This window comes from Zootermopsis nevadensis, unplaced genomic scaffold (assembly GCF_977971745.1).
Source record: "Zootermopsis nevadensis isolate Lab colony 2312 unplaced genomic scaffold, Znev_1.0 Znev_ptg000024l, whole genome shotgun sequence".
In the NCBI taxonomy this organism is placed as follows: domain Eukaryota; kingdom Metazoa; phylum Arthropoda; class Insecta; order Blattodea; family Termopsidae; genus Zootermopsis; species Zootermopsis nevadensis.
The window spans coordinates 9,289,364-9,303,649 of NW_028259156.1; the positions used below are offsets into that span (position 1 = coordinate 9,289,364).

The 14,286-nt window shown below is 36.1% G+C and overlaps 2 protein-coding genes across 7 annotated transcripts in view; one reads left to right on the forward strand and one right to left on the reverse strand.

Annotated features, from left to right (window-relative positions):
• Positions 1–14,286, reverse strand: part of LOC110827981 (E3 ubiquitin-protein ligase sina-like) — a 635,101-nt gene that overhangs the window by 578,828 nt on the left and 41,987 nt on the right. The window lies entirely within an intron of this gene.
• The window catches only part of LOC110838474 (uncharacterized), a 247,961-nt gene that overhangs the window by 209,337 nt on the left and 24,338 nt on the right, over positions 1–14,286 (forward strand). The window lies entirely within an intron of this gene.

Here is a 14,286-nt window from a genome sequence, read left to right on the forward strand (position 1 = left end):
TGGCCAATTGATACAGCAACTATTTTTTTTATTTTAACTTCCCTTTTTTTGCATTATTCGTCATTCTTTACATTCTGAAGTGTCTCATGATCTTCTTCACCTTCAGCTTCTTAGAGACTATTCTTCTGCTCGTGCCTTACTGTGGGTCTCGAGGACTTTCCTTCCACCCTTTTTCCACTTCCAAACTCTTGAGAGTTCTTCAATAAGAGGAGACGCTTCAAGGGGCAGCCATGTCCATATGCTGCTTCCTAACAACTTCCAAACCCAATAATCGATACTGAATAATGTAGTGGTATAACTCGTAAAGCTATTAACAACGAACGTTAAAACTACGTCAAGATTACATAAAATGTAAGAAAATTATTTTTATCTAGTCACACTTCGGCGCGGAAGAGAATAAATCTCATCCTCCTCTTTAAACAGAGATATAGAAATACAGGAATTTCGATAGACAATATGATGTACTATTATAAATATCGTCCCTGAGAAAAAATATCTCATTACGACGGCTTCGATAATACACCTGTAAATAATAATAATAATAACGCTTTCATAAAACAAAATTATATAATATATGTGGCACTTGCTAAAAACAATATGGATCCCGGAAATAGCTGCTGCCCCATGTACCTTAGGGACAAGGTCTGTCTCGGGTACATGGAAGTACGTACCCCATAAAGTGGTGAAGAGATGTGATAATAATAATATATTTGCTTAATTGATTATATTTTATTAGTACTGGTGCATTTTCAAGATGAAACACAGCAGTTACTAGCATAGTTTTCTGTTCTCCCTGTACAATGTAAACTATTATCAATTCTTCTTTATAACCTGTCGACTACGGTCCAACATTCTCATATGTCTGACCCCTTTCCTGTTTCTCTTTTTCAATCAGGTTCTTGCCCGAGCAAAATGACAGGCAGCTTTCGTCTTTACATTTTTTGACAAAATACGAAAGGCGACTTTCTGGATAAAACAAATATGGTAAAAGAATGACAAGTATTAAAATTAATGTTTACTTCTTTCTCTGTCAGTTTTCTAACCTTTCTTTCTTCTTCTTTCTTTCTTTCGTTGTATGTTTTAGTATTTTACTCTATTTCAGCATACTTACTTATACCATAATCATATGATAGGCATAATCACGGTACAATGACGATCCTACGGTGCTCATAAATCAGTAAATTGTTATTACTTCAGTTTTAATTACCTTTATAGAAGATCAATAAGCCAATTAACTGTGAGACAACGAAACAGGGGGTGGAACGTATAGGAATAATTCACTGTTGTACCACGACATCGTACATATAAAATTATTTTAATGTATCCAGTATGGAAAAATTACAAAAATGTAACTTTCAATACCTGTACCAAACGTTTAATTTCAATATCAACCCGTATCTATTCAATTTTATTCCCGTTGAAAGGTTTGTAATAAAGGATTCCATGCAACAAACAAGGTTCGATTCCTACAGGCCACGCGTTCTCAGCAGTTCACACGGAGTTTATATGTTTAAAGTTAACATTTTATATAGATTAAATGCCACCTCAAAACTTAATGTATAAATATATGTTACGGTCCGTCTCGATTACCAAAAATAAATGTGCTCGATTAACATCACATCAAAATTACTGACCTTCTTGATGTAACAGATCAGACACCCCTCCGGCTTCTTCAGGGCTAAAATATATTGAAATTTATATAGAACTATAGAAAGACAGCCACTCTGAGAACACCATTCATCGTAAAGGTACTGATGCAACACTTCGCTAATTTCAAAACTTTTCCAAAAACTGCTATGTGAAGAGCCACAGGGGCAAGGTTTTCCCATGGCTCACGGGCAACATTGCACAAAATAATAATAATATCAATATTAATTATGATAATACAATATACTGTGAGTATCACAACCCTAAGACTCTGTCAAGTTATGGGAACGATGTTGTGCAGAAGTAAATCCTCCATCGACTTATTGTTTAAAATTCTTGTAGGTGGCGTATGGATTCCTTCGAGGCATGTAGGCCTACGCCACACCCACTTAATGTGGTTTAAATTGGAAAACTACAGAAAAGCTGAAAAGCAATCTGCACTTGCACCACGTGTTCTTTCACACTCAAATCACACACCAGGCTCACACCAGAGAGTGCTTGAAGACGAGTCTGTGTATGCATATTACATTGTAATGAGGGGTTGTAGGAAGTGTTGAAGGGAACACTGTAAGTAAAAGGGATCACGCTGACAAGCGAGATAAGAGATTCTAATTCTTCCTCACGTACTGCTGCGTTTTCTCCGTCGTTGGCGACGTTGCTCTAATGGGAGCTTTTGTTGGGATCGCCACGCGTGCCGGCGCCCCTCGTCTGTATACTACCCGCAACACTCCACCCCGCTCCAACGCGACGGGCGCTGTTTGTCGTGGAAACAGCGGAGGAAACTTGGAGTGGACCGCAAATAACGATCCCACCTCCAGACATTCCTGAAGCCGTATTATCATTACCGCTTACTAAATAAGCAAACGCACATCAAGTTCTTCATTCGAACTGTTTGGTGCCCTCAAGTAAAGACGTGCATCAGTTTGAAAACGTACGAACGCAAATTCACGCTCAAATGAAAATATGTATTTGTAACCTCCCCATTTTAATTCCAGAATTTTGAAAGTGATACTAGGACGATTTGACTATAAGGAGCAACAATGTCGGAAATATCCGGATAACGGCCTTCAGAAAAAATAAAGAATGTTTAGGCTCTTATTCAGGCATAATAAGCTGAAACGTCATACGCTGCAATAAATATTTTATGCTTAATTTAAAAAGCTGAAATCCCTACTATCACACGTCCTTAAAGAAAAACCTGCTGCTTTAACCATGTTAGTTCCACAATCACATAAACCACAATGTAAAATAAATTTAGGAAAGGCAGTTGAAATACCTGAGGGCATTTTGTATCAAACAGCAAGTGCAAGCGATACACTGTTACCAACTAACTCACTACGCAGTAGCCCTAATTATACCAACTTTATGTCATACACTGACTATTATCGGGGTTAAATTTTAATAAAACACATTTCGTGAGTTGTCACTACTCCCACAATCTGGCGAGCAGCAGTATTCACAGAGCACGAACAGTCCAAAGGTCATTCAGCAATACATACGTTGTGTTAAACTAAATGTCACGTTCAATGGTGTTTAACATGGATACAATATGGTAACAGTACGGTACAAAACATTACTGACAACTCGCAACCATAATGACAAACAGAAACTCCTAACGGTACACATCAGCTTTGTCATATGGCTGATAATCCACTGTAATTGTTCTTACCAGTAAGCAGATATGTATTATGAATTATTCTCACACAGTATTAGCCTAATTACTGTTCTAATAGTCTATGAATGACTTAAATAATTATTTTAAATATGATACCGAAATGTATGAAATGATCACAACAGTGACACTGGGAATTATTCCTGCTTCTGACCGCAAAGATTCAAAATAAAATTTCGTTTCACAAATAAAATATATGTTACGATAAAAACATTTAATTTGTTGTGTACCTCTGTAACGATTTGCGTTATCTGAGAACATTGCTAAATTACCTGTCCCAATACAGAGTGGCCGACAAACATTCTAAGGGGTTTGTAATGCAAATTTAGTCGGACAATCTAAAGGGAAGAAGAAATATAGGATACATTACAATAGACACGAGAATGATATTAAAATTGATCTTAAAGAACTAGATGCAAGGGTGAGGACCGATTCATCGGTATAATGTATTACAGCAGCAGTATTAGCTGACTAACTACTACATTCACAATAAAAAATATGCCCCATTGAGTTAATTAGTCATGTTTTATATGAAATTATAAAAAATAAAACCAAAATAGAAATCTTCGATTGACCATCAGTACTGCATCTCTTGTTAAACGAACCAATAACCATTGGAACACGAAGAAGTCAGTTCAACTCTCGAAAAGTGTTATATGGCACATGAAATCCAAGAATAACCTGCTTACGTATTCAATAAAACATTATAATTAATAATAATTGGAGTGGAGAGTTATAATCAACAATGTAGCAGCTTCCTCGAGCACACTTGGCTCTTCAAATATTGTAACGACCCCGGAGTCTGAAGGGCAAAAACGGAAAAGAAGAATGAGGAAATTAATTACTTGACTTCTGAACGTGTCTCTACTTCAAGGCTTAGAAGGGATAGTTAATTTCCAGTCACGCGCAGACTTTCTAGAAGGACTCCTACCTCCTGTTTTATTGACGGCTTGATATTCGGATATCTACGCTTTCCGCAGACTAGATTAAACGCACTGAAGTTCCACAAGAATGTCAGATCATTATTAACAATCATTAGGTTAACGTGTACAGAAACAACGCTGGATAGTCCATGTTGCCCGAAGGTAACAAAGTTCGATGAAGTTTAAAAATACTAGATCTGCACGTTAATGACTGCTCTTCGGTTTTTCACTTGCACTGTTAACGAAAATAAATACTAAAACGACACGCCCCTGAAGACCGGAGAAACGTCAAACACAAGCACCCAATTATTGGGCTTTCCTTAATACTGTATTTATTCTTTCTGTTACAAAATAAAACGAGAACGTCTCTTTGAGACATTTAAAGTCTTAATTTCATACAGCCCCAAGATTAATATTAATGAAATTTCTGGAAGTGTAAACTTAAGACTAAAGAGATGCAGCTCCCCCAGCTCAATTGTGTGCTGACGCCAAACGCAAGTTCCTTGACCACTGATTGGCTTGCAGCTGGTAGACAAAAGAGACAAATATGTTAACCCAACAATTATGAGTGAATACCACATATTCTAGAAATGATTTCGTATGAATCTAAATGTCTTGAATACCACAATGGCATTCAACTTGAACACGTCATAAAACATTTTAATCTTTACATTTTAGAGATAATTTGTATAATTGTACCTGTTGTTTTGTATGGGTTAAACTTGTCTTCGACCTGAGGAAAGAACATGTGCTAAGGATGTTTCAGAATGGGATGCAGAAAAAATATTTGCATGCGTGAGAGATGGAGTAAGAGCATACTGACAAAATTACATAATTAATAACGCCATAATCTGTACTCTTCAGTAAATATTATCAGAGTACAGTTAATAAAATAGATAAGGATTAGAGTAGATTAGAGTGGAGGGGCATGTAACACGCATTTCCGAAATGAGAGATGTTTAGAACATGAATGGAAGATGTCGCTCAAGTCTCTTTAAATTCCGGAGGATATCGGTTATATCAAAATAGATTTTGGATAAACAAGGCCTGGGTATAGTTACTTGGCTGGGGATACGGTCTAGTGAATAACCCCTTTGAACACAGCGGTGACCATCCTATTTTGATAAAATGAGGGCAATTTCTCTGCCAGCTGAGCGCACACCAACTTCCCAAGGAGATTCTGCTCCCTGGAATTAGTTGACAGCAAACCTATGTATTTGTGTAGCTAAAGAGTTTCCTCAAAAGCGGACCAAAGCCTTCTCGATATTAGTCTTCTAGGTAATTACGTCACACGGACACCAACCTTTCACAGAAACACACTGCCTCCTTCTTCAACACCAAATATGGAGGGAGCATGTTCCTCTCAAACTTACCTATTAGCCCACATGGCGTTATAGCCTAGAAGACCAATACAGTCGTGACGTATTACGTCTGCGTGGCTTCACATAACACAAGCCTGTATTTGCAGCCCGGAAAACCTCGTTCAAATCTCTGCCAGCCGTGTGTATACATAATATGTACTTATATCTGTTAAAACTTGAACGTGTGTTAAAACACTGGATGTCTCTGTCTGACTGTGCCCTATCCTAAATGGTGAGGGGAGGGGTAGGCTCTTAACAGTAAAGAACAGCTGGGCTCAGATGGCGACGTGGTGTAAGGGCGATTCATCATTAGCACAGAAGAAACAAGAGGGGATGAAATATATGAAGGCATTTACCACCGGATGTCTGGGTCACATACAAACAACTTGTTCACACCCTACACGCCGAAGCGTTCCAAAATAATTGAGCTTTTGTGCAGTAACCAAAAAGAATGGCTTATGGGGACATTCATCTTTTGTATTTAATCATGTTGTGTATACCAGATATAACGCACGGCAGTTTTGTAGGCACGTTAATAAGGTTTGAGATGCTGAGAGTAAATTAAGTTTTTTCAACAGCGCATTTTAAACACGTAAAGAGAATCAAAGCCTGGTGGAAATTATAACGCTATGCATTTCCTACACATTAAATGGCACTGGTAGTGAATAAAGATTGTAATATTTTTAACAATTTACATGCCTGTTATTAAAAAGTGTCCCGTTGAAAACAAAATTGGTACAGCATGTACACTTCACATCACAATAAGACAAAGAGTGCTATAGTATTTGAAAAAAAATCCATTTTTATACGGAAATTAAAATATGAATAATTGATGACGGTGGATCAGACACAAAGAACACTCATGATAATGGAGAAAATTCCTACTCGTAACGTTCTCCTGTCGCATTCTCTTCTTCATCTGTTACTTTTTCGCTTTCACGATTAGCTCTTTCTACCTCACTTAGCTCCATTTCGCGCCGCCAGAATATAATTCAGTTCTATTCCATTTTGTTCAATTCCTTCCAATGTCAATTAAGCTTATTATACTCCATTGCAACATAAATTATTAAACTTAAGTTTATTCTCGTCTTTGAAAAATCACTTCTACTCTCATTCACGTGTGACATTTCCAGTGTAATGAACGATGGGTCATGTCTCAGCAAGTCTAAACTACTTTACACGCGACTTCCGTCAATATACCTGAACTCTAATTTAAATTAATAACGCTCTGGAAACAAATTGTCCCAGTGTAAACACGCTGACACGCGCTCAGCTGGTCAAGAAACCCCTGTCTTACTGAATTCGAAAGTTCAGTACCGTGTTCACAAAATCCTGCCAATTTAACTTTTAAGACATAAATTCGGCCCACATAACTGCGCCACATCCATTTTAATATCATCCCCATCTACATATAGATCTATGAAGTGGTTTCCTACAATCGAGTCCAGTAGGAAAACACCAGCCTGTATGTATTTCTTATTTTCCCCATACGTGAAATAAATACCTTCCAAAGCCATTCTTGATTTAAACACATAATAATATTCTTAAGGCTACACATTTCGTTAACTACAATGTCCTTATAAAACACTGTTGCTTATAAATATATCAAATTGAAAATATTATTTTAAGCTTGTACTTGAATTTTACATAATTATTTTCAGCCTTCCTGTATTTAGTGACAGTTGTGAAAAAGTTGTCATGTATCGTGAGAGAAGAAACTTTCCATAGAAAACAAAATTAAATTTGGTTGCCAAGAAGTTAACAAAATTTGCCACTGTTACGTTTTATGCATAACCGTTCAACCAGAACATGTTATTGAATTCGTTTTGACACGCAGATTGAAGTAATGTTTTATTCAAATTTTTTTAAGAAAATCAGCAGTTGATGGGTCGCTACTGTTTCATTGCTTTCCATACCTTCTACCGTGTCCACAGAAATCAATGTTTCCTACCAAATCCCTACAGCAGAAGCTCTTACGATATTCATTTGCCATCTATGTGTCAAATCGGTAAGCCCGCTTTTCAATAAATGCTGAAAGTTGACTAATCACTTGCATAGTTCTGTTTTTGTACTGAATTCTGCTCCTTCTACTATCAAACGTTCTGTTTCTCCAGCTGTTACGTCACCGTCTCTTCTTTCGAGTATCTTCGTGCCCTTCAATTGCGTCTCACAAGTTTCAGTGCTACTGTATCAGTTAAGGAATTGTTCCCATCCCACACAGTAAGTAAAGTGAACAAAGTACAGAAGTTTCTATAATTTCCAAAGATAGCGCTTACCGACTACAGACTACTATAAACAGACTTGTGCTGTCACACCTGGTAGTGGAGAGAAATAAATATGTATTTCTCGTGTTCTGAATCTTACGTTCCATTTATTACAGAGACCTTGATAAGTATTTACACGCAAATAACGAAATATCTTTGTCCATACCCAACTTCACGGTTACTAGTGTCCATACTATTTCCTTGTAACTTCGAGACGGATAGAATTGGGAAAATACGTGCCAAAATTTCCCGTAATTACCACAGTCTTGTAACAATAAAGTATAAGCTATAGTCACATGACCTTTCGAATAAATTAGTATTGTTCAACTGAGTCTAAACTCACCAGTTTAGAAAAGCTCCATCAAACTTGATGATTCGTCTATATATTTAATAATTGATTAACGTTATATGTTGTTTTAGAACGATAAAAAACCATTCACAGTTAAATCGAAAAAATACGGGATATGTGTCGTCTATTTCACAATAATATCCCAGAATTTGTCTTGAAGGGCGTTAGAATCCCCGTAATAATTTAGAATATCTCAACCGAAATTCGAATCAGGCATCGCATGAATGCAAATAAATCCGGTTTCCCCAGAGATGGACACTCAGGATTAAACTGATTTAATTTGTGCAATATTAATGGGTACGGTTGTCGAGTTGTGTGTAGTAATTACAGACATCGTATATACTGTCGACAGCGAAGTAGCCATAACTGTTGACGTGTTCTCAGCGGTCATGTGTTACCCGTGTGCACGACATGAATTATTTCATTAGCTGCTGAAGGTAGGTACCAGACTAGTAGCGTGCCTGAGGCATAACCACCAACAGCAGAACAACAATCCACAGGTTATAGCGAGTGTACGGTAATTACAGGCATTACTTAAACACAGTAGCTTCAAACTTACAGTAAGTCTCGGACCTACAAGCCTAGCGACCAAAATGCATAGTCTGTGACACATCCACGTAAACTATTCTCGTATACGGGCGAGAAAAAAGATTTATCGCTTTAATCAAAGATAATGAATGAAGATGTCTGAGAAGAAAGCACGGAGATCAAACGTAAAACCAACTTCTTTTACCAAAGTTGTTGATTACTTATTTATTTACTTGCCAAACGACTTTCGGCTTCATGAAACCTTCAACACTGGCTACACATTACATATTTAATTCAATATTGTAAAACCAGCAGGTTATGTTAAAACCTGTCATTATAAGCTAAAACGTATAAGCACATTTGAGAGCCCTCGCAGCTGTTTCAAGAGGAAATTATTTTAATGCAATTAATAAGAATTGACAGCAGAATGAAGAACATTACACAAACGGATCTTAAAACTTTTTCTCTTAAAGTAAAATCAAACGGGTAATTAATTCAAGTAATAGCACCTGGCTTCGAACGGTATGTGCTCTATGCCGTTATTTCCTGGCCAATGGCGCTCCAGAATTATCTTTTTCACGTCGGGATAGGTACCTCAGTGTCACGGAGAAATAAATGTTAAACCACCTGTAGTAACTTTGATGAAAACCTGCTGTGCATCAAAGTACTTTTGCAGATCACACATGCATTTATGCAACAGTAAGTTTCATCATATTGGAGCGCTTATATCCTACTTTTTGAAACAAACTCGTACATCAAATTTACAGCTTCTTCCTTACACCGTGTTAAATGTTTCTACTTTTCAAAATTATGTGTTTGTGCATTTTTAAAATTGTTACATAAAGTTCTGTCTTCAAGCGACAGACGTGAATTAGAACTGCAGCCACCATTAAGGCGTGAAATAGTGCCATAGACCGAACAAAATGAAAGTGTAATGCTCGCGATTTAAAACGCTTAGAGAACATCAGCATGTTACAAGGGAGGACAATAACACAAGGAAACATTCGCCTGCCTAGGAACTGTTTCTCCACTCTACTATCCATTCCCTAGAACAAAAACAACAAAACCTAACCAAAAACACAGAAACGTCAAAATACGGTACTCTGTGGAAAGAATGCGGGGGTAAGGGCGAGAGGAGATAAATAATTACCAGCGATAGAAGTAAACAACGTGACAAGATAAGACGACGATAAGGACAAGGACGGGACATAAAAAGTTGAAACAACCCTTCCTACTCCGGTTGTTACAACAACGGTCACAACTATATTTTCTTTACATAGCACGACTCGATATGCACCATACACCTAAATTCTGAAATAAACATGTTTCACGTTACGTTCAGCTCAAATAACCACGCCCATTTGTTCAAAACAAAGTACAATTAAATTAAAATAAATTAATCCGAACGGAATCACCCCAGAATATTTTCAGTATTCTATCAACATAAACATATAATCAATAATAATTATAAATATTAATACTATCCAGAAATACGCCATTACCCACGTCTAAATCCTTACTCATGCAACATTTATAATCACCTACTCCTCCCATGTGACACAACGCAAAACCTCTGTGTTTGAAACAGCGTCCTTAAATAACAATATATATAATGTAAGATTTCATGTCGTCACGGCAGTGAATATAAGGATGGCTGCCTTCTGGGATTTTGCGCCGTCATCTGGTAGAAGTTTACTGGCATTTCACAGATGTTTGCTACCCTGATGATTCAGGCAGAGAGCACCTCTAAAACGTCAGTAAACGCGCAATATACCATCGTCATAGACATGATTATTATGAGTTCAGAAGTGACAATTGAAACAAATGATAACAGGTTAGTTGTAAGAAGAAGAAATTGCGTCCTCACTGAACTCACAAACATAGCTTTCTCCTGCACAAACTGTGTGAAACTACGTAAAACTCTAGTTAGTATAGCAACTCTACCGGCCGAGATTCTAACCCGTACACCACACGTCAACGAATGGTTGCATTCAGCCTCAAATTATTTATAATCGACTTTTTCATCACCTGCTTCCTAATAACAATGATAAAAAGTAAAACTCTATTTTCTTCCACAACTTTATATCATTCTAGATTCATCTTCTTCCCGCATGACATGCATCCTTCATGCTACTTTATTCTTATCACAAATTCTGATAAACTGCACATCGACCATAACGACAGCTTAATCATCGGTACATGGCGACCCTTGAAACTTCTGATAACAAAATATAGGCAGAGGACACCGATTTTCGAAATTACAGGGGATGAAAACCAGTGAGTGTACCGTTCACAATTATACGTCACACAAGGTTGGTATGACACTGAACAAATTACGATGTTCCAACGCGCATCCATCTGTCGTAATCAAAACCTCATCAACACCACATTCATCAGCTTATTTCACTTTAACGATAGCGATATTTCAATTTGCTCGCCAGACCTGGTAGCACGATTCCAGTTAGCTATTAGAATGGCTTGTGGTGATACAAATATATTATCAACACAGCTATACTGTGCATAGGACACTCAAATGACTTATTTTTCCACAACTTAATATTTACTCAGCTACGGAAGAAATTGATTCATACAGAAGTCAAGGGTTCATGAAAGTGTTCATAAAACCTCAGCCGAGACAGATAATCACCTGATACAATTTAATCACTTTCTAAGTCTGAACTAAAATTCAACATGCAACATTAACTCCGTAATGATGCTTGTTCAATTTTCACATTAAACAACCACTGTTCTTCAGAACTCCTACATCTCTGCGTAATACTGGTTTTGAGTGCTACGCGTGATTCATAACGGTAAACCTTTCTTTTAATTTATTGTTGCAGATTTTATCTTTTCTTCAATACGTAATTTTCAAGATCAATTACAACTTAATTAATTCGTGTAAACTTTGATTCCGTGACGAAGCAGATCAATTTTAAAACATTTAAAATTTTATTTATAAATTTGGAAAGCTAAAGCAATGTCTGTTAAGATAAAATGACTTGCTAGTTTCTGCTTGCCACAGGCGAAAGAATAATTCAAGCGATGATGATATTTTAAATATTTTAATGGATGTAAACTAAAATCTTCCGCGAATAAATTCATAAACCAGCCGACGAATCTTTTAAGACGCTTACTGAATTTCTCGATTGTAACTATATTACATAGCCAATGTTATAGTCAGAGATATACCCTCTGGTTTAAGGACATGGGGAAATATAAAGTTTCCTCAGACTGCAATAAGTCATAATGTCAAGGCTTTATCATTATTGACTATACGTGGCACATCGCGAAATGAATTCTGCATTTAATTCTTCATGTATAATCCAATAAAGATTTTGTGTTTGGAATTTATGGCATACTCCCTAATTAAACAGATGTTTTCAATAACGGTCATAAAATATAAACTAGACTGTTTAAATTAAAACTTCAAACTCGTAATTACAAATGAGTTGAATGCTAAAGGAATATTTCAGAGGTTAATATTTATGACAACTTCCATATCTGCATCAAGAAGAAATATGAAAGTATTCGTAACCAAGTCAGCACTTGCGTCATCTTGGTTTGAAAGTAATTTTGTTGTCTGGACGAAAATGGGGTCTTGGGGGTAATTAAGGCTCGCTGAAAGTTTTACAAATGTTATTTACGGTGGTGCTATTGCAGCAGAAGCAACGTAAAGCTCTCTGCCATTATCAACAACCCCTTAGCTGCTGCCATGACGGTCAGGAACCATTTCATTTGTCTCTTTCTTTCTCCTTCGTGCACTTTCCTTCGTTTTCATTCTTCTGCAAATATCCTTAAATTCTTCCTACAGCTATAGAGCATATTCCTCCACAGAAATTACACAACTTCTCTTACACACAGATTATCTGTCTTATAAATAATAAAATCAAGATATACTGGCCTAATTTTTAGTCAAGTACAAAAGTAATAGGGTATAATAAAGATTATGCTTAAACTGAAGTATCTGCTACTTTTCTTTAAGACTTTAAAATCGTAATAGCTCAGGTGTATGTAAGGTTATACTTAAGATAGTCCTTATACCAAGAGCATGAAAACTAAATTAATAAATTTTATCTGTTTACACACCCCAAAGTTGTTTTAGTTACGTGTTATGAAACATATTCTTTCTAACAAAGTCAAGTGGAACATAAATTAATGATATTTTTTGTTTACTACAAACGCTTCATTTCTCTTACTGTCAAGTAAGCGAAAAATTCTACAGTTGAAACTATTCATAATCAGTTCGGACAATAAAAACTGCAACTGGCCCAGGTACCCAGAGTACTGTACAGTCCAGGTCGAGGTACTGACACCACAGTATACTGATTTAGAAAACAATATTTTAAATTCAAAAGACAACAGCGCATGTATAAACGTAACAAATTTAAAAACGTAGACCATGCATATTATTAGAATATATTAATTTATTTGCCATGTCTCCCTCTAACCATGATATACAAGAGAGGTATAATTGCAGAAAGACAGATTAATATAAGCTTACATACATTTACAGATTTTCATTTAAGCCTGCATATTGTTTAAGCTCGCCCTGTAATAAACAACAGGATAATCATGGCTCTGTCATAATACAGGTTTGTTATACCTGCTAGATATTATTACATTGAACTTGTATTATTCAGCTAAATTATTTTTCACATATCTAAACACAATTGGAATCCTTTTGGGTAATTCCAACTTACCCCATACTATCGAATTAGGATAATCCATGGTTTAGTGTTAATTACAACTGGTTTAAGAAAGCATGTTGTAATGTAACCACAAATCGTTACATACTCCAGAATTATAGTATAATATATTTTAGTTATCGTAATATCTTCCACAATATCAAAACTGAATACTATTGTGTTTCTTTCTGAAAAAATGAAGACCCCTTTCATGATGAAGAGCACGTATTTTTTTGAAGTGGGTTTTAAAATTGGCGGAGCTCCTATGAAAAATGACTCCTCATTTAGCCTAGTTCTGTAATGTGTCATATAAAATTTCAGATTTTTAGCACTGTCATGGAAACAGTGTCACTTTTCAGGAAAATGTTTGTAGCGGTATATAAATAAATATATGTTAACACCGTGAACATGAATTCTATCGCAACTTCACGATACTGCATACGATAGTCCTGAATTCCATACAGACAAATGGTTATCTGTGTTCTTGCCAAAAGAACATAAACGTAGGAAGAATATAAGGTTTTACTAATTAAATATAAAATTCATATTTAAAAATACAAAAACGTAAATTAAGTTTCAATACATTTTCTTATTGCCTTACGGTATTGAAACAAAGCAAAATATATTAAAGGCAACGTATGCCCTAGCTATTACAATACATGTAATGTATACACAGCACACAGCAGGGCGATTAAAACGTAATTAGGACTAACATTTCAGATTTTGCTTGAACTTATCACAAAAACTTACAACTTTCAGTAACGGTGTTTCAAAAAACACACCACAGACTTTCCGAATATATGTCAGGCCTAAATATCCTTGACTGTTTATCAAATACATTTATATATTGGGCTGTT